Here is a 22,743-nt window from a genome sequence, read left to right as displayed (position 1 = left end):
CCTCTAGAACTGTGAGAAAAAAATATTTGTTATTTAAGCCACCAAGTTTATGGCATTTTTGTTATAGCAGCTCAAACAAAGACATCAACTTAAGACACAACAAATGAAGTTTTAGTCAGTTTCTTTATAAGGCTCTCTCAGATTCTCATTTCAATGGTTTGTTGATTATTAATTCAGAATGTTTTGTCTTCCCTCTGCACAGAACACATAGATTCATATTCAAAATACGCCAGGGAGAGGAAGTAGGCATGTACAATATTATAGTATTGAATGTGTTAGTTCCCAATTGATATGGACCATAATGGAAACTGATCATCTGAGATAATTTTCTAAACATGGTGCAGTGTGGAGAGAACATAAGGTGGAGGAAAGGACCCAGATAAGAGACCAGCTAGCCAGAATTAAAAACAGCAGGCATGGCTTCAAAGACTGAGGCATATACTCTATAAGAAGAATATCTGAAGTTTATATTCTCAGTGCTGCCTAGCAATTTTTGGAATAGTGAGTACCTGCCAGGCTGTGACATGCAGTGTAACTCAGGACTGAAAACTTAGGAAGAAGAAAAGGGGCAAAATAATCAAAGAAGTAAAAGTAATTTGACAGGGAAGGAATATATGTAGTATTCTCATCTTCCACTCAGCAGACATCACTAACCTCTTATAATATCTTCCTTCATGAGTACTGAGATATCCCAACTCTCGCTAGTCCACCCTTTCAGGCAGAACATCTCAATTTTTCAGAAAAAAGTCAATGTGTCATCTTTGATCTATGATCATATCTGGTGTTATTCTAAACACCCAAATTATGAGATACCTTAACCCTTAGGAAGTTGAGAATAGAGAAGAGGACCTTTGCATAAATTACCAAAAGTCATTTTCTTTCTTCATAACTATAACTTAAACCACTAATTTATAATTTTATGATGTTCTGCCTTATGTTCACCTTTTAATGTAATAATATCTTAGTTGATTACAATATTTTTATTATTTACAAAATAATCTCAAATGTTAACAAGCTTGATTCTAAAGGCAAGCACTTTTATTTTCTTCTAAGATTAAGAAAACAAAACAAAACAAACAAAAAACTCTAAGACAGACTCAGAGAAGGTGACTCTTTAATTTTCTATATTTAGTAGCTGGAGGGACCAAAGATGAAAGTCCAGAGCCTCACCCCAGCATGCTTGTCTTTTGTCACTTTCATGTATAGAGGAATCTGTCCAGGATTAATTTTATAAAAGGTCAGTTGCAAAAAAAAAAAATTTTGGGAGCTGTAAGAATAAATGATATATTGAGTCCATTAAAGACTAGCACCCAGAGAGAGTAGCCCAGCTGCTGATGAAGACACTCTGAACAGTTTTGGACCATCAAGCAAAGGTCTGCATCAAGCAAAGTTCTCTTTAAACACATAGAGACTAGAAAGTGATGGCAGATTCTGGAATCCGGGCACCACATTCTCCACCATGCACCAAGCTCACACAAGAACTGATGCCCTGCATGGTGAATGAAGGGGGTGAGTAATCCTAAGATAGTTTGGGTTGGTTTTTCCTCTCCCAGTGCATGCGAGTCATTGGTCCCACATGGAAGGGGTCCTGCTCAGGGTACAGGTAGGTAATTGGAGCCCATGTGGAATGGGGATCTACACTTGGACAGCTGCCAAGAGCAAACTTTTTGCCAGAAGAGCCCAGAGACCAGGTCCCAGGCCAGAAAAGTTCATCTGCAGATTGAAGTTGACTGGCACCTGGAAGCAGCTGATGGTCAACCTGCCCACCAGATGAGGAAGAATCACCCCCAGCCCCACGTGTCTACAGTATGGATTCCTCTTGGCAGGGAACTGGCTATTTTCAAGAGCTGAGCACAGAACTGAGCAGGAATGGAGAGGCATGAAAGGCACATGAAGGCTTTCCTGGAGGGAAAGCTTCTGGTCTGCAAACTACAGACAGAAGGCAGAGGCCCATCCACCTGCCTGTTCTCTGCAGAGTGCTTGTAACAGAGGCTAAAGACCAACCCAACCAACTTGACAGCAGGAGAGAAAAATCTACAGCAGAGAGGCTTAACACAGGGTGGAACAAGGAGCATAAGTGAATGTCCCCCCCACACTGAGTGACCTAGGTTGAATGACAGAATGGACCCTAGAAGAGAGTACCAATGACTAGTGTCAGAGCAATAAAACCAAAGAGAACTTATATATATAGAGAAGAGGCATGTCACAAGTGGGGGGAAAAAATCAACAAAAAATGTAGGTAATCCTCAGACTCCTAAAGAGACAGTGCATGAAAAAGCAGCTATAAGAGCACAAACAATGGAAACTCCTCAGAACAACCTGACACAGATGAGTCACAAAAATCAGAGATTGGATGGCTAAAATGAACAGAGAGAACCAAGATAAACTAGAAGCAAAACTCACTGAATTCTACAGAAAGTAAAATTAGAGTTGGCCAATTTCAGAAAAACCTACTCTGAAATAGTAGAAATGAAGAACTTCATCCTGGAAATTATAAACACAGTAACAAGAATAGGGAGCAGGATCAATCGGGCAGAGAATCTCAGCTTGAAGACCAAAATACAGAACTAAGCCACATCAAAAACATAAGAAAAAAGCTCAAAAAGAAGGAGCAAAGCTTCCAAGAGATGTGGAGCTATGTCAAGAAGTCAAATCTATGCCTGATTGGTATTCCTGAAGCAGAAAGAGAAACTGAGAACACTATGGAACAAGCATTCCATGACATCATCAAAGAAAATTTCCAACATCTCACTAAAGAGGTGACCATTCAAGCACAAGAGATACAGAGAACCCCTGCAAGGTATCATATAAGAGGACCATCCCCAAGACATGCAGTAATCTGCCTCAACAAAATAAGCATGAAGAAAAATTCTAAAGGTAGAAAGAGAGAAATGTCATATACTGAGGAAGATCCATCAGAATTGTTTCAGGCTTATCTGCAGAAACACTACAAACCAGAAGGGATTACAGTCCAATTTTTAATGTTCTTAAAACTAAGCAATTCCAGCCAAAAATATCCTACTACACCAAGGTAAACTTCATCAGCGATAGAGTACTAAAATTCTTCCCAGATATCTATTCCAAGAGAATATGCTGCCTCCAGATCAGCCATTCAGGAGACAATTAAGAAAGTATTGAAAACAGGGGGAAAAAAAGACAGTCATACCTACCACAAAAGTACAGGCAAGCACAGAGTTAACAGCATATAGAGTACTCAAAAAAAAAAAAATACACACATATATAAATATGAAAAAGTAGCAAAACAACCACTAAGAGCCCTATAACAGGGTCAAGGTCTAACATTTCAATAACTAATTTGAACATGAATGGACTGAATGTGTCACTGAAAGGCACAGAATGGAAAACTGGATAAAGAAGCATGATCCAACAGTCTGTTGTCTCCAGGAAACTCAATTCACTGTAAAGGACACCAACAGGCTCAAAGTTAAAGACTGGGAAATGGTCTTTCAGGCAAATGGAAAATGGAAGAGATAAGGGGTAGCTATTATGCATTAGACAAAGCAGACTCCAAACCCTCCAAAGTGAAAAAGGACACAGTAGGGCATTACATAATGGTAAAAGGCTCAATCCACCAGCAAAAAGTATTCACCTTGAACATGTATATACCCAGTAAATGAAAACCAAGTTTTATACAACACTACTAAGTAAACTAAAAGAGGACATTGACACACACAATCATAGTTGAAGACCTCAATACTTTGCTAACAGTAGTAAGCAGATCACCAAGTCAAAAAAACACCAAAGAGATCTGGAACATTGACTTGACACTTGACCAAATGGATTTAATAGACATCTCCAGAACAATCTACTCAGCAACTACAGAGTATACATTCTACTCATCAGCACATGGAATATACTCCAAGATCAATCACATTCTTAGGCATATATCAAGAGTGAACAAATTTCAAATGGTTGAAATAATACCATGCAACTACTCAGATCACAGTGGAATCAAAATATCACCACAAACAAGATTCCCTCCCAAAACACACAAAGACACGGACACTAAGCAACATGTTCGTGAATGATTTCTAGGTCAACACACAAATCAAGACAGAAATAAAAGCTTCCTGGAAACAAACCTAAACAAAGAGACACATCTTTTCAAAATCTCTGGGATGCCATGAAAGTAGTGCTAAGTAGAAAATTCATAGAATTACTCACACACATCAAGAAAATAGTACAATCACAAGAAAACAACCCAACATCATACCTAAGCTAGCTGGAAAGACAAGATAATCTAAATTCTAATTTTAGTAGCAAAATCAGATCACCAAGATAAAAATCACAATTGCAGTATATAAAAGACAAAACCATCATAGAAAGGATGAACAAGACAAAAGACTGGTTCTTTGAAAAGATAAATAAGATTGATGAATCCCTGGCCAGATTGATTTAAGAATACAAAGTCCAAATGAATACAGTTAGAAATGAAAAAGGCAAAGTCACAGCTGACCCTGAAGAAATTAAAAAGTTTATCAGAGATTACTATGAACACCCTTATGCAAATCAACTAGAAAATCTAAAGAAACAAGAAGAAATTGAAATTATAAATGCACAAATAACATCTAGGAAATTGACTCAGTCATACAAAATCTCCCCACCCGAAAAAATCCTGGACTAGATGACTTTCCAGTGAATTCTACAAGACATACAAGAAGGAGCTGATGCTAATCTTACTGAAAGTATTCCAAGAAACTGAGAGTGATGGAATTTGATCCAACCCATTTTGTGAAGCTAACATCATACTGATACCCAAACCTGGCAAAGACTCAACAAGAGAAGAGAATTACAGTCCAATTTCCTTGATGAGCATAGACACAAAAATTCTCAACAAGATTCCAGCAAATTGGATCCAACAGCACATCTCAAGGATCATCCACTATGACCAGGTGGGATTCATTCCTGAGATGCAAGACTAGTTCAACATATGCAAAATCATAAATGTAACTCATCACATTAGCAGATGCAAAAACAAGAACTACATGATTATATCATTAGACATACAAAAAAAGCATTTGACAAAATCCAACATCTTTTCTTGGAAAAACCCTTGAATACCTAAGAATGGAAGGAACATTCCTCAAAACAATAAGAGCCAGCTCTGATAAACCTGCAGCCAACATTTTGCTCAATGGGCAGAAGGTGAAAGTATTTCCCTTATGACCTAGAACAAGACAAGCATGCCCACTCTCACCCCTCCTGTTCAACATAGTGCTGGAAGTCCTTGCTAGAGCAACTAGGCAAAAGAAGGAAATCAGGGAATAGAAAAAGAGAAAGTTAAGCTATCCTTCTTTGTGGACATTATGATTCTACACCTTGAACCTTACAGAGTCTGTCAAAAGCCTCGTCCTCCAAACAACTTTAAAAAGTCTCAGGATACAAAATCAACATGAGAAAGATAGTTGCATTCCTATATACCGGAAACAAGCAGGCAGTGACCAATATAAAAAGTATGTCCCGTTCACAATAGCTACACAAAAAAGAAATACTGTGGCATCTACCTAACCAGAAAAGTGAAAGACCGTTATATGAGAATTACAAAACACTGCTCAAAAAATCAAGTGTGTCTGTTCAATTGTTTTTTCCATTGGTTTCTGCTTTGCATTGTCATATAAAGTGGTGGTGGGGAGTGGGTCTCAGGAACACATACCACAGTAAGTGAACACTGTAATTTGCAAGTAGTTTCTGAATCCTAGCACCCCATTTTCTGCTTTAGTTGAATTTCAAGAACTACAAGAGACAACAAATCTTCCCATCCACTGTTCTTTTTCAAAATAGAACAAATTCAGAGCCCGGATCAGGGAAGAAGAGAGGACTGAGCAAACATAAGAAGGGAAAGCCTCTCCCACTGACAGTGAATAACAGAAATAAAGAGACAAACAAGAGATCTGTCACAAATGAGGAAAAACCAAAAGAAGACCACAGGCAATTTCAAGTGTACCAAAGACAGAACTCCTGAAAAATCAGAACTTGGTGCCCAGACAATGGAAGTCACCAACGACTGGCCTCAGAATACAATAAGATTAGGGAATGGATAGAAAGAGTAAATAAGACTCCAGAAAGACAAGATGCAACACTGAAAGGACTTGTAACAGAGATTTTGGCAATAAAAATTTCATCCAGGGAATAAATAACAAGAAAGCAGAATTAATCTAGCTGAAGAAAGAATCTCAGAACTTGAAGACCAGAACATGGAATTAATCTGATCATAAAAAACACAGAAAGAAGACTCAGAAAGAAAGAACAAAGCCTACAAGAGATGTGTGATTATATCAAGAGGTTGAACCTATGCCTGATGGGTATTCCAGAAGAAGAAAGAGAAATGGAGAACAACTTGAAGCAAGTATTCCAGGAGGTAATCCAAGAAAACTTTGCCCATCTCACCAGCTATGTGATCAGCAAGCACAAGAGATACAGAGAACCCTGATGAGACATCAAAAGAGAAGAACAACCTCTAGATGCATAGTAATTTGCCTACACAAAGTAGGCACAAAAGAAAAAATCCTAAAGGCAGCAAGAGAGAAAGGTCAGACTCTTTACTGGGGAAAACCAATCAGAATAGCAGCAGACCTATCAGCAGAAACACTACAAGCAAGAATATAGGAGCCTATATTCAAAGTCCTCAAAGATAAACAATTTCAACCAAGAATTTCCTAGGCAGCCAAGTTTAGCTTCATCAGTGTTGTAGAATTAAGATCCTTCCCAGATATCCAATCCCTAAGAAATTATGCAGCTTCCAAACCAGCTCTACAGGAGACACTTAAAAAGGTATTAAGCACAGAAGAAAGAAAAAAAGGGATGACCACACACTTCTCAAGAGAACAACAGAGCACAGAATCAACTGAGAATACAGCGCAACAAGAAACTTGAAAACACATACATACAACAACTGCAAAGCCAAAAGAAAATAAGCAAACAAAAAACTTTTTAAGAACCTCACGACAGGGATAAACAATTACATTTCAATAATCAACCTGAATGTGAATGGACTAAATGCACCACTGAAAAGACACTGAATGGCAAACTGGATAAGAAACGATGACCCAATTATTTGCTGTGTCCAGGAGACTAGCTTGTGCAATTAGACAAGAGAAGGAAACCAGGGGTATCTAAATAGAAAAAGAGGAAGTCAAGTTATTCCCCTTTGCTGATGATATGATCCTATTCCTTGAAAATCCAAGAGAATCTGTGAAAAAGCTGCTTACATGATAAAGGACTTTGGCAAAGAATTAGGGTACAAAATAAATGTGCAAAAGACAGTTGCATTCCTATACTCCAATAACAAGCAGGCAGAGACCCAAATTAAAAGCATAATCCCATTCACAATAGCCACCAAAAAAATGAAATACCTTGGCATCTTTCTAACCAGAGAAGTGAAAGACCTTTACAATGAGAATTACAAAACACTGCTCAAAGAAATCCACGGAGACACAAACAAATAAAAAAGTATTCCATGCTCATGGATAGGAAGAATCAACATTGTTAAGATGTCCAACCTACCAAAAGCAATCTACAGATTCAATGCAGTACCCATTAAGTTACCAACATCATTCTTCTTGGACATGGAAATGACAACACAGAAATTCATATGGAAACATAAACAACCACGAATAGCCAAAACAATCCTTAGCAAAAGAAACAAAGCAGGAGGTATCATACTTCCAGACTTCAAACTTTACTATAAGGCTACAGGAATCAAAACAGCCTGGTATTGGCACAAGAACAGGCATATAGACCAATGGAGCAGGATAGAGATTCCAGAAGCAAAGCCTCAATTTCTCAAACAACTCATCTTTGACAAACAACCACTGGGGAGAGGTGAACTATTCAGTAAACGGTGTGGGGAAAACTGGCTGATCACATGCAGAAGGTTGAAACAGTACCCCTCCCTTTTCACCAAACACAAAAATTAACTCTAAATGGATCAAAGACCTAAATGCAAAACCTCAAACTATAAGAATCTTAGAAAATGCAGGAGACACCCTTATGGAAATTGGAACTGGCAACTAATTCTTATTCAGAACCCTAAATGCCTATACCTAAGAAATAAGATAGACAAGTGGGACCTCATCAAACTAATGAGCTCCTGCAAAGCAAAAGAAACCATTAAGAGAGCAAGGAGACAGCCCACAGAATGGGAAAAAATATTTGCCAATTGTATATCTGACAAAGGCCTAACATCTAGGATCTATAAGGAACTCAAACATACCAAAAGGAAAAAAACAAATAGTCCCTTTAAAAAGTGGTCAAAAGACATGAATAGACACTTCTCAAAAGAAGATATATGGGCAGCCAACAGACACATGAAAAAGTGTTCAGCTTCACTCATCATCAGAGAAATGCAAATCAAAACCACACTAAGATACCACTTAATCCCAGTAAGAATGGCCATCATTAATAAAACAAACAACAACAGATGCTGGCAAGGATGTGGAGAAAAAGGAATGCTTCTCCACTGCTGATGGGGATGCAAACTAGTGCAACCTCTTTGGAAGACAGTGTGGCAATTTCTGAAAGAACTACAAATTGACTTTCCGTATGACCCAGCAATTCCCCTATTGGTAATATACCCGGAGGAACTCAAATCATTCTACAAAAAAGATACCTGCACACGTATGTTTGCGCAGCTTTATTCACAATAGAAAAAACATGGAACCAACTATGTTGCCCACTGAAGGTGGACTGGATTTAAAAAATGTGGCTCATATACACAATGGAATATTATGCAGCCATAAAGAAAGACAAACACATGGACTTTGCAGCAACTTGGATGACTTTAGTGTTGATCATACTCAGTGATCTATCACAGAAACAAAGAACAGAGTACCATGTTTTAACTTCGTAAGTGGACCTTGAACAATTACATAATACTATAAGAAAGGGAATCCCTAGTGGGAAACTGTCAAGGGAGTTAGGGTGGGTTTGGCAGTTTATGGAAACCGCTAGAGGAGGGAGGGCAAACCTCTTCAACAAGGGTATCTGCATAATCAATGTTTGTTTACTGAACCCTGAATTGTACCCCACATCTTTAAAAAAAAAAAAAGGAGACACCTCTAAAAAAAAAAAAAAAAAAGCAACCAAAATGGTATAGGAATAGGTACATAAACCAATGGAACAAGACTGAAATTCTGAAAGTAAAAACATGGTCTTTCACCAACTCATCTTCAACATAGCTACCAATAACAATCATTGGAAAAGGAAACCATATTTAGCAAATGGCGGTGGGGAAATTGGCTAACCAAATGGAGAAAAATGAAACTGGAACCCTACCTATCCTCACATACAAAAATCAACTTAAAATAGATCAAAGACCTAAATGTACAACTTCATACTATAAAAATCCTTGAAGAAAATGTAGGAAACACCCTTATGCTTCTCAGAGTAGGCAACAAATTCTTGACCATGTCCCCCAAAGCAAATGCCATAAAACTAAGATATAGACAAGTGGGACCTCATTGAACTGAAAAACTTTTGCACAGCAAAATAAACCATTAAGAGAGTATAGAGACAACCACAGAATGGGAAAAATACCTGCAAATTATGTGCTGGACAAAGGCCTAATATCCAGAATCTACAAGGAACTCAAAGTGTAAGAATACAAACAAACAACTCCATTAAGAGGTGGACAAAGGAAGTGAACAGATAATTCTCAAAAAATGACATACAAGCAGCCAACAGACACATGAACAAATGCTCAGCCTCACTAATCATCAGAGAAATGCAAATCAAAACTACAATGAGAAAGCACCTAACTCTGGTAAGGATGACTATCATTAATAAGTCAAAAAATAACAGATTCTGGTGCAGGTGCAGAAAAGAGAATGCTTCTACTCTGGTTGGTGGTAGTACAAGCTGGTTCAACCTCTATGGAAAATAGTGTGGCTACTTATAAAAAAGTGAAAATTGATCTTCCATACAATACAACAATTTTTTCTCTGGGAATATACCAGAGGAACCAAATCATTACACCAAAAAGACATCTGCACATGTATGTTTATTGCCACACTATTCACAATAACAAAAACACAGAACCAACCTTACTGCCCATTGATAGTTGACTCGATAAAGAAAATGTGGTACATATACACAATGGAGTATTACATAGCCATAAAGAAGAACAAAATCATGGCCTTCACAGCAACTTGGATGCAGTTGGAACCCATCATATTAAGTGAACTCTCACAGAAACAAAAAATTGAATATTGAATGTTCCCACTTGTAAGTGGGCCCTGAACACTAGTCACATTATCATATGGGTGTGGTCAGTGGTTGCTGGGCACTGCTAGGGCAGGGAGGGAGAGAGGAGGGTGGAGGCATTTGACAATACAAAGGGTACCTGATCCATTTTCAGGGAGAGTGAGGGCATCTAGAAGCCCAAACTTCATCTGCACACAACATACTTATGCAGTAAATCCTCACTTGTACTCCACATCCCTATAATAAATAAAATATATACCCATAAAAAAAGACTAGCACTCAGAAATTCTGTGGCTAATAGGGGACAAGAACTTGCCAGTTTTACTGAAGCGTTGGGTGTGCCTTGTTGCCAGAGACCAGTTCCAGCCGGGTTCAGGGTACCCCAAAGGTGGAGACTGTGTCGGCGATTGGGGGGAAGAAGAGAGAAAGAGAGAGAGAGAGAAAGAAAGAGACTGGACCCCAGTCTAGTGGAGAAGTGATGTGTGTTATTGGGAATTACAACAGGTCTTTTATACACAAAGTCAGATGTGGGAGGGGCACCCCCACCCACCAGAAACCTTAATCTATGAAAATTTAATCAATGATTGCCTTTAAACCCTTTTCATATGATAATCTTAAAATCCCATAACAAAGGATAACCTGATCCATGACTGACATAGTCTACAAATCTTTTTCATCCTAAACTGATTGATTTATGCCAAGTTAAACAATTCTATAGAAGCTTAAGTATTTACTTTATAAATGAAAGTGGCCCATCCCAGAATGTTTGGAATGGGCCCAGTCCAAAGTTTACAGTGGGCTACCTGTAAGTAACCCAGCCGCATTCTTTCAACAAAATGGCTGTCTTCTAAAACTATATTCTACAACTTACACCTTTAATAAATCCTAAGATCATGACCCAGAAGCCTGTGACCAATACTAAGGCTCTTAGATGTGACACGAGTTTGAATTATAAGTTGTGTGAAAGCCAAAACTGCAGTTTGAGGAAGAACGGGAGCAATGAGCTTCTAAAGTTAGCTTGTGTTCATCCCGGTCTCAGAGTTTTTATGTTTTGAACTCACAGGAGCTTAATCTGGTTAGTGCTGAGTAGAAAGGGGGAAGAAATGGGGTCATTAGCTCCCGAACGCATCCTAGTGGTCTCGGGGTCAACGGCTCTTCTTGATCCCTAATGCTCAGTGGGCCTCCATGGCCGGCTCCCAACACCTTGTTTGGTGTTAAAGCTGCCTTATCCAGTCCTGCAATTCTGTCTTTAACGTTAACAATGTAATAAAACTGCAGTATTGGAGACAGCCAGAAAATTACACCATAATGTACCACGGAGAAGAGATTGCTTTCTGATCCTCCTGGCATTTGTTTCATGTGCTGACACTAGAACATTTGATTACTCTTTTATTTTCTTATTTTTTTGAGTTGGAGTCTCACTCTGTCGCCCAGACTGGAGTGCAGTGGCCACTCCTGGCCACCGCAGCCTCGACCTGCTGGGCTCCGGGGAATCCTTCTGCCTCAGCCTTCCAAGTAGCCAGAATTACAGGCATGCGCTACCATGCCTGGCTGATTTTTTGATTTATTGTAGAGATGAGGTCTTGCTGCCCAGGCAAGTCTCGAACCCACGGGCTCAGGCAATCCACTCACCTCAGCCTCCCCAAAGTGCGGGATTACAGGCAGAGCCACCGAGCCCAGCCATTTGATTACTCTTAACCATCTTATGGGGAATGGCTCATAAATGCTAATTTGCACCAGAGAATTACCTGGACTTGCAATAACTGCAGGATAAGTTTCATGACATCACAACCTGCAGGCATACATTTTGAATCACTGAAGTGCACTATGTCATTGGGGGTCATACTGTTGGCTTCTGGTCTCAAGAAGAATGTTAGATCAAAATTCATGTATTGGTAGTCTGTCCTCAGAGTCACAGTTTACTCTCAAAACTGTGTACACAAATTTTCTGGTGAATGAAACAGCACTAACTGTATTTCTTACAGAAGGAAAACTATGCCAGAAGAAAAAAAAATCTAAAATTTAATGAGGAAGTGATCTAGGGAAATCATGTAGTGTATCTTCCTGCAATCAAGAGCTTGGGCCTTTTTTTGCCAGTTGTGATGAAAATAATGTCAGGCTGAGACAGGTCTTTGCTTATCAAACTTTCTTGAAACTTAATTTTTCAACAAATCTTTTATTAGTACCTGCTGTATGTCTGACACTGTGCTAGACACTTTGTACAAATGATCCCATGAATTCTTCATAATCACCCCATAGAGCAGTTATTTGGGTGGCTAAAGTGGCTTTAAGAATTACAATATTTTTTCTTGTTTATTGACTTATTTGTAGAAAAATCAAGGCAGTAAACAGAAAACATACAAAATGAGAAAAAATACTATAAACTATGCTTCAGACAAATGGGACTTAATTAAACTAAAAAGTTTCTGCACAGCAAAATAAATAATCAACAGAGTGAGCATAAAACCTACAAAAAGAGAAAGCATTTGTAAACTACGCCTCAGACATGACTAATATCTAGAATCTACAGGGAGCTCAAATAACTCAACATGAAAAAAAAGTTGGCAAAGGACATAAATAGACACTTCTCAAAAGAAGACACAAACCCCGCAATCCCCCTACTGGGAATATATCCTGAAGAACTCAAATCACTCTATAAAAAAGATACCTGCACACGTATGTTTATCACAGCATTGTTCACAATAGCAAGAACCTGGAAGCAACCATGCTGCCCATCAAAAGAGGACTGGATTAAAAAAATGTGGTACATATACACAATGGAATACTACGCAGTCATAAAAAAGAACAAAATCATGAATTTCGCAGCAACCTGGTTGGAACTAGAGTCTATAATACTGAGTGACCTCTCACAGAAACAAAGAACCAAGTATCACATGTTCTCACTCATATAATGGACCTTGAACATCCAATGTAATACTATAATAAAATGACTGATGGTACTGGGAAACTATGGGTGGGGGGAGGGAGATGGGATTAACAGTAGCAAATATCTATCTGGGGATGGGGAAACACCTCTTATCAACAAGGGTGCCTGAACGAAACGTATTTGTATACCTAACCCTTGACTGTACCCCATAATATCATAATAAAAATAAATTGATTATAAAAAAAGAAGACACAAAAGCAACCAATGATCATGAATAAATTCTCAACATCACTAATCCTCAGAGAAGTGCAAATTAAAATCACAATGAGATATGCACTTACACCAGTCAGAATGGCTATTATTAAAAAGTCAAAGAACAACAGATGTTGGTGTGGATGTGGAGAAAAGGGAATACCACATACTGGTGGGACCGTAAACTAGTTTCACCTCTATGGAAAACAGTATGGAGTTTTCGTAAAGAACTGAAAATAGATCTACCATTTGACCCAGTGATCTCACTACTGGGTAACTACCCAAAGGAAAAAAAGTCATTATGTAAAAAGGATACCTGTACTCATATGTTCATTGCAGCACTATTCACAATAGCAAAATCATGTATATATTCATGGAATACTACACAGCCATTAAAAAGAATGAAATCATATCCTTTGTAGTAACATGGATGGAGCTGGAGAGCATTGTTCTAATTGAACTCAGAAACAGAAAACCAAACATTCCATGTTCTCACTTGGTAGTTACATGTTCATAAAGATGAAAATAACAGAGAACACTAAAAGGGGGGAGGTGAAGAAGGGGCTTGGGGTTCAGAAGCTACATTGGGTACAATGTTCACCACCTGGGGAATGAGTCATTCAAAGCCCAATCCTGACCAATACACAATATGCCTATATCACAAACATGCACTTGTACCCCCTGAATTTAAACAAACAAAACTAACAACAAACCCACTGAATTTAAGCCAAAAAGTAACAAAACGAATCACTGGGACATTTCCTACCTACGCCGCTAGTTTTCAGTGTTACAGAATAACTAAAATTACCCAGATCTTTTACAGTTATTGAAGGTCCACTGTCTCCTTGAATTGAGAGGGACAGCTAACACCAAAATTCAGATACAAGCAAAAAGAAATTCAGTAGCATTAAGTAATTTTTCTAACTTTTACAAATATTAATTTATAGAGAAATCAACTTCTGCTTGTGTCTAAGAGGTGTCTAAATGACACCAGACCAATCTTCTTGTCCGAAAAAAAGCAAATACAAAATCCCCCACCAAAAGTCAATACAAACTGAACAAACCACGAGACAGTTGTGTTTGGGCACTGGACAACAAGCAGAGCAAGATGATGATCCCAAGGTAAATGGAAACTCAGCAGGGAGCCAAGACTCCATCTGGGACCATTTCATGATGCAGCCCCAGGACAGAGCAGGGCAGGTCTTTGAATATGGGGAAGCAGACATCAGAGTGTGTGGCTACTGTAGCTCGAGGGAAGGACACAGAGAAACTCAAAGTCTGGGGGTCTTTCCCATTAATCCTTTGCTGATGGGCCGCACAGGTGGACAGTGATGCTATGAAAATCTTCACAGAGTAACCGCACAGGGCCTGAGCACAGAGCACAGCTCTTAGTGGTCGAAGAGTACTGAAGACGGAATTCCTCCAGCCCAGCCATAGTGACGAGAGGCATGTTAACACCTGGGCAGGCATTCAGCTGAGAACAAGGAAGACGATACCTTAGGAATAAGAAACCCTCCCTAAAATGGCAGAAGTGAGGCACAGAGGCAAGACTGAGTCTCAGGGAGGATGGTGCAACTTCGCAAGTGGAATTAATGACATAGCTGGTGCTGGCTCAGGCACTGCAATCAGAGGATATGTTTTCACTTCCATGAAAACTGAAGTGAGTTTTGTGTTCCTAAGCAAAAAGGACAAAAACTTTGACAGGTGTGTAGCCACTTTTAGATGGACATCATTGAATCCATAAATAATTTTATTTGAAAATTTCCTTGAAAAACTCAAAAACCTCAAAGAAGATTTTCATCATAGCTTATCAGTACAAAGACCCCAAACAATGAGAACTCCCCTGCCACCCTACCCAGAACTTACATACTCACTCGTACAGAACCAATATACACAGCTATCATATTTCAAATTTGCCTGTTTAATCAGCAGTCACCCCATTGTAAATTCAGGCATAGTGAGGACACATGGCAGCATAAGACACTGTCTGTCCCCAGGGCTGCTGACAGTCTCTTGCTGGTAGGAGAAGACATGCCTCACCAGCCTATGTCTTCTCTTTTGTAAGAGATTCTGCTCATATGTGACTGGTCTTTGTCCTTCAATGGTAAACTTAGCTTAGGCTGTAATTTTTTCAAGGTTTGTTTTCCTCCTACTGCCTGCAGATATGAATATTCAACTAAATGAGGCACTTGTGATCCTAAACTCACTCATCTAAAAATAGTTTTACATTATCTGAGACGATTCCACCATTAATTTGTTCATTCAATGATGCATTCAACAACAGATAGCTACTGAGTAGCCACACCTGTGGTGTGTGGGGTAGGCAGAAGAGATAAGGCAATAAGAAAGACACAAACTTGATTTTAAAGACCTTGTTATCTACAGGGAAACACAGATAAGTAAGCAAGCTATTGCCAGTTGCTATATAAGTGCTTCAGATGGATAAATGTGGGGTTTCAGTGAGTCCTTATCCTGACTTGGTGGGAGATGGGGAGGCTCAGGGAGATCATTCAGAAACAGTTCCCCCCTACAAACATCCTACATTGCGCTTAATATGAGTCAGGGCATCTTGTATCAGAAACACTTGGAACATTTACAAATATATATAGATCCAAGCTGCAAGTGAACACCTACTGAATCTCTGGGGTTAGAGCTGAGTAATCTGTATTTTAACAAAATACTCCAGGTGATTCTTATGCCCAGTGAACTGTGAGAGCCACTGGTTTAGGTTAATTGACTCATTCAATGCTTGTTACTTCTTTAGCATGATCTAATAACCAGAAATCCATATTAGAATGTAACAATAAGAGTGTTGTTGTAGGAATGATTTTGACTCAAGCGTAAAGCACTGATTCTTTTTTAAAAAAGCACTGTTAGTCACAAACTACTTGTAACGAACTTCTTAACTGATCAACAAATAGGAAGTTGTGTATTGTTTAAAGTTCAGACTCCTTGGCAAGGGTTTTGCTCTTATCAGCTGTGTAGCTTTGGGAACATTTTCTGTGTCTTAGTTTCTCATTTGTAAAACAGGATAAGATTCCTACTGTATGGGACTATTGTGATAACTCAGTAAATTAATGTATTTCAAGTATTTAAAAGAATGACTCTCCTTTTTTTATCTTTTTGTACCTCCAAATATTTTTTTCCAAATTCAGTTGCATACCTTATAGTCCTTCAGTCCCTGGCACGTCCGTTCTAGGCCTCATGTGGACTCAGCCATCATGCTAGATCAGTTCCTATTAGTTGCTATCTCTTTCCTTACAGATAACTGCCCTCTTGTCTTTTCTGGGGACACAACCTGAATCACGAATTTTGTCCTGAAGAAGTACATGGGATAGAGGGAACTAGTCTTCACCTGGGAAGTACATGGGATAGAGGAAAGTCATATAGAGCAATTTGTTACTTGGCATTTTGTCTCATCTTTGCTTTACACAGTGTGGTAGGCAGAATAACAACCCCCAAAAGTACCCACACCTTTATCTCCAGAACCTGCAAATATGTTACCTTACATGACAAAAGGGATCTTGCAGATGTGATTAAATTAAGAACCTTGAGATAAGGAGAGTAACATGGACTATCCAAATGGGTCCAGGAATTTTTTAAAGTAGAAAACCTTTCCCACCTGAGGTCAGATTAAAACATATCTTTGCTGTTTTTGAAGGTGGAGGAAGGGGTGATCAACCAAGGGTTGCAGTCAGCCTTGAGGAGCTGGAAAAGAAATGAAACCTTGTCAACGCCTTGATTTTAAGTGGGTGAGATCCATATCAGAATTTTGATTCATAGAACAGTAAGCTAACACATTTGTATCATTTAAGCCATTGAGTTTGTGGGAACTTGTTACAGCAACAGTGCAAAACTAATTCATAGAGTCTTTGGGATATATTTTTTTCCTTAGAATAAAATGTATTTGCTCCTTCATTTTTATGTTTTGCATCCCCCAAAATAATTTACTCCCTTGTCAGTGGCACATCCTCTAGTCCTTCAAAATGTAAGGAGGATTTGCCTTGAATATAAGAATTTGGAGGCTGATATATATCTCAGCAGATCATTATTCTTCAGTATGCTGTTTATATAAATAACATTTTTTCCTACTCTTTTTCACATCACACCCCTGACTTCTTTGTATTTAATTATATTTACCTCTCTTCCCTTTATCTTTGGAAGTTTGTATCTACAGAATTTTTGTTGACTGGATTTTTAAGGTTTCTCTTCTTTTTAAACTCTCTGTCATTTCATAGATTCTTCTAATTATGTGCCTGGAAATAGAGCCAAAATAATTGGTAATCTCATCATATGCTCTACCTCTCTAAAACTCCATAAAATTATAGAGTAAACTACATGAACCTGAAAGAAATAATGCAATTTAAAGACCCTGACTAAGAGTTTTGCATGTATTTTAAAAATAAGCCATTACTTTAAACTTTGGGAACTTGGTGAAGATAATTTTTAAAATGATGATTAAAAATGTATTTAAATTTAAATATACTTAAAAGGTAGAACAGAACCACATATTAAATCTCATCTGACTAAAAAACCAGTGGAAATAAATGTCTTCTGCATGCTTGGACATGGTTTATGGCATCTATACTGTGCGGAAGTGACAATAACAAAGTATGCGGCTCAGTGAGAACATGGAAATTGATTGGAGTTTCTTTTCATTGAAGCATACATTTATGACAGTCACCTTCAACAAGTGAGAACTTAATTGTATAATTTATTTAAGCATTCACAAATCTGCTTGTCTTTTACCCCAAGGAAACTTCTCAGTAGTTTGTATTGGCTGCAACATATTTTTCCTCGTAAAAGTCTGAAGCAACAGGAATTGTCTTGGAGGTAAAATGGCTGAGGATCATTTCAGGCGAAAGACAATAAACCCCCATAGGAGTTTTCAGTGTGGTGTTGTCATCAGAAATGTTGATGGGATCTTAAAAAACAATTAACTGCATTCTCTACTTTATTCCTTGGTGCTTTTCTGATCACAAGAGGAATAATGATTTCAGGGCCACTCTTGATGAGGGACTGAGAAATATGAAAGCATGCCCAGAGAACTGGAGGCAGGATATTTCTTTACCATTTGTATAAAGGACAAATGGAAACATTAAAGGCTATTTCACTTGAAGAAGAAAAATCTGGTGGAACATGTTGGCTGAAGTCAAACACTTGAAGGGATGGCATGTGGAGAAATAATTTGACCTAATTTTGTCTTTCTAGAAAGGGTAGATGTAGGGCCAATGGATAGGCATTATACTGAAGTTTATTTCAGTTCTTCTTAAAGATTTCCAGGGATAAGAATTGTCTGAAGATGGAGACGATGAGCTCTCTCCTTTTAGAGTTGCTTAAACATAACCAAGAAACTTCACATTATACCCCTGACTTCTTTGTATTTAATTATATTTACCTCTCTTCCCTTTACCTTCAGAAGTTTGTATCTACAGAATTTTTATTAGGTGAATTTTTAAAGACTTCTGTTTGTAAACTCTTGTTTAGCTTTAAAATTCAATGCTTTTATGAGGCTGCATACAAGTGAGCCCTGCCATATTTTGGGAAATAAAATGAGGTTCTACTTTAGTTACTTGAGTTACTTTACTCCCCATTGCACTCTCTCTGCTAGATGGGATGAGGCTGGGCACTTGCTGCTACTGAGAAGGAATTCAACTTTTTGTCCCTAGGGCATAATATCCAAAGGGTGCGTGAAACAGTTGGTAGTTCTTGGCCAGAAATGGCAACTATAGGTCACCATGCTTTCCTTCTGTTCATAACAGATAATCTAAATAATCATGGAACTCTCTTCTGCTGCATAGGTAGAGCCTCAGGATCCTTCTCAACACAACATTCTGCCACTATTGGCACACAGATGAAAGGTGATTGCTCTCTATTTTAGGACAAACTTTGTATGCCATTTATCAGCCCCTCAGTTCCAAACATGGCCTAAGACTATACAAAGTATTTTTATGTTTTGCTAACTGGATTGTTAAGCTAGAGGAGGTCTGCAAGGCAGGAGGAAAAAGATGCAAATTTTTCTTTTCTTTCTGTTTTCTGTGGCTTTCTGATTCTTCTTCTTCTAAAAATTATCACCTGGGCAATAGCCATTCCTTTCCATAGTAGCGGCTGAGTCCAGTTTTCAGATTTTTCAACACTCTCAGAAACAGCCTCATGGCATCTTTCTCATGGGCAATAGCACCTAGGAGCCTGTGCCTGTCCTCAAAAGTCTGAATTTCATGCAAATCAAAAGTACAATGAGATGCTATCTGATTACAGTAAGGATGGCCATCATTAAGAAAAACAAACAACAACAAAAACCCAGTTGTTGGCATGGATGTAGAGAAAAGGGAATGGTTCTATTCTGTTGGTGGGAGTGTAAGCTAGCTCAACTTCTACGGAAAGCAGTGTGGCAATTCCTAAAAGAACTAAAAATTGGCCTTCCATATGATCCAGCAATCCTGTTCCTGGGAATATACCCAGAGAAGCATAAACAATCATTTTACCAAAAAGATACCTGCACACATATGTTTATGGTTACACTAGTCACAATAGCAAAAATGTGGAATCAATCCTACTGCCATTGAAAGTGGACTGGGTAAAGAAAATGTGGTACATATACATGATGTAGTATTACACAGCCATAAAGAACAAAATCATATAATTCTCAGTAGATTGGATAGAGTTGGAGACCATCATACTTAGTGATCTATCACAGAAACAAAGAACTGAATACCACATGTTGTCACTCATAGTGGGACCTGGACATCAATCACAATAGTACAAAAGAGAGATTGACAGTCACTGGACACTGCCAAGGGAGAGGGAGGGAGGGGGCATATAACAACACAAAAGGTGCCTGGTACCAAACCAGGGAAAGTGAGGGCCCATTGGAGGCTCAAACTTCACCTGCATGCAGCCTACCTGTGTAGTTAATCCTTACTTGAACCCCTCATCTCTATAATAAAATAAAAATTTTTAAAAAGTCTGAATTTCAGTCATGTGGGCCTTTCTCAGATTCTAAGTATTAGTTATTCCAAACTCTTCCTTTTAATTCCCCATCCCCAGAGGTAGTACCCTTTCTACAATTGCCACTTCTGTGATACTTGCTTCTTTTTGCCGGTTTAGTTACCTGCAACTTTATTCCTAATTACATTTCTTTAATTTTTCTGTTCAAATAACTAGTATGCTTTTTGTCTCTCAACTTTTAAAATGTACCCTCAAGTTAATGATTTGGCTCTTTTAGCCCATAACTTATTAAGGACTACCTATGTTTAATTTCATTTTTATTTTTACTTTAAATGTTAGAACAGTAAGGGACTTTTTACATAAACCAACCCAATTTCCTCATTTTAAAGATGAGAAGATTATGGGGCGGAGCTTAAGATGGTCACTGAACAGGTCAGACTGTGCGAGTCTCCACAAAAGCAAGTGTCCATAAAGACTCTCTGCATGAGTAAGAAGGCACTGGTGGGAGAGTGAAAATCCGTCTGAGGGGAGACTGGGGTGCAGGCACCTGGGGTCTCCCTCTGAGTGTGACTGCAGGCCCCCACTGCCCTGAGATTGGAGTGCAGGTACACAAGATTGTCTGCTGTTTGGGGGACTCTCCTGAGAAGAACCCACCAAATCCAGCTGATTCTCATTGCCTGGCATCTGGCCCACACCATTGCCTGTTATAGTGGACCAGCTGGAACCCCAATCTGATCAGTGGAGAGAGAGAATTGGGGAGAACCAGAGAGGAGCTCCATGCCCCATGAGGAGATGCTGACCGCAGCCATTTTCTCTGTCCCAGGACCAGGCAGAGACCTGCATTGCCCTGCCCAGCTCTGCCCAGCTCCGCCCAGCCTCCAACTTGGGACTTAAGGTAATCTCATCAAACTAGGAGAGACAAAAGTCCCTCCCCCATGCTGGATCAGAAACAGGTCAGATCTGAGTGGCAGACTTGATAGCAAACTGGGTGAGTCCAAATCTGATCCACCTCCCTCCCACAGTAGGCCTGGGACATCTGACCCAAGTTGTGAGAACATCAGACTGCACTGAGAGCAACCCTATCAGACTGCATGGAGAACTAGAGGTTAGAACAGGGATGTTTGACTTATAGGAATGAACTCAGAGCAAGTTTGGGTCCTTGCTTTTATTTTTTGTCTGTTTTGCTCATTTTTGTTTTAGTTTTTTTCTCTTTCTTTCTGTTTTTTGATAACGTTTTCATACTTGCTTTGTTTCTGTTTTTTTCTTTTCTTTAGACTTCCTGTTTGTGTATGGGAAGAGTACATCAATGGGGGAGAGTTAGTTGGATTGGGTGTTTGTATGATTATATATATGTTTTAGTTTTTTTTTTAAACTCTTTTATGTCTTTGTGTCTCTTTTCATTTGTAGTTGGTATGTCTGTCTGTTTTCTCTTACTCTTCTCTCTCTCCATCTTACTCTTACCCCCGTTCCATTTTCCATTCTGTTCCTTTTTCTTACCTTATTTTGCTTCCAGGGAGCAAACCTATACCCCCACTGCATGGACAGATTGTAAGATTGTGGGAAGTGGGTTCCAGGATGCTCATACAACTGTCAGTGGATACTGGAATCTGCAGATAGATTTTGAATCACAACTCCTCCCTCAATTAAATCCCCAAACTGCAAAAAGTACAGCCCCTTACCCACAGTCAAGTTTCAGAATTGATCAAAGCCAGAGAATCCACATAAGGAAGAATAGGAGACTAAGCAAACAGAAGTAAAAGAAACCCCACCATCCCTGAACAACAGAATTAAAGAAGAGGGGAAAAAAGGGTGGGGGAGGAAAATCTACACAAAGGAAGAAAAACCAAAAGAAAAATATGAGTCTCACACAAACCCCTGGGAGGTCAGACACTGAGAAAACAGACTTCAGAATGCAAACAGTGAAGAACACCAGAATGACTAGTCTCAAACTACAAACCCAGATATCAAGACATTAGTAGAGAGAATAAATAGAATTGAGGAGCGCCAAAAGGAAAATGTGGAGGTGCTGATAACTGAGATAATAGCAGTAAAGAATACTGGGGAATGAAATAAATAACAAACTGATAAGCATGGAAAGCAGAATTAGCCAATCAAAAGAAAGAATCTCAGAACTTGAGAACCAAAATATAGAACTAACCCAAATTGTCAAAAGCACAGAAAAGAAGCTTAAAAAGACAGAACAAAACCTTCAAGAGAAGAGCAATTATTTCAAGAGGCCAAGCCTAAGAGTAATTGGACTTCCTGAGGCAGAAAGAGAGACAGAGACCACACTGGAACAAACATTCCATGAGATTATTCAAGAAAACTTCCCTTATCTCATCAGTGAAGTGACCATTCAAACTCAAGAGATTCAGAGAACCCCTTCAAGACAACAAATGAGAAGACCAACTCTTAGACAAATAGTAATTTGCCTA

The sequence above is a fragment of the Carlito syrichta genome, unplaced genomic scaffold (genome assembly GCF_000164805.1).
Source record: "Carlito syrichta isolate Samal-C Ts95f unplaced genomic scaffold, Tarsius_syrichta-2.0.1 Scaffold311782, whole genome shotgun sequence".
Classification (NCBI taxonomy): Eukaryota; Metazoa; Chordata; class Mammalia; order Primates; family Tarsiidae; genus Carlito; species Carlito syrichta.
This window is presented reverse-complemented; position numbering follows the sequence as displayed.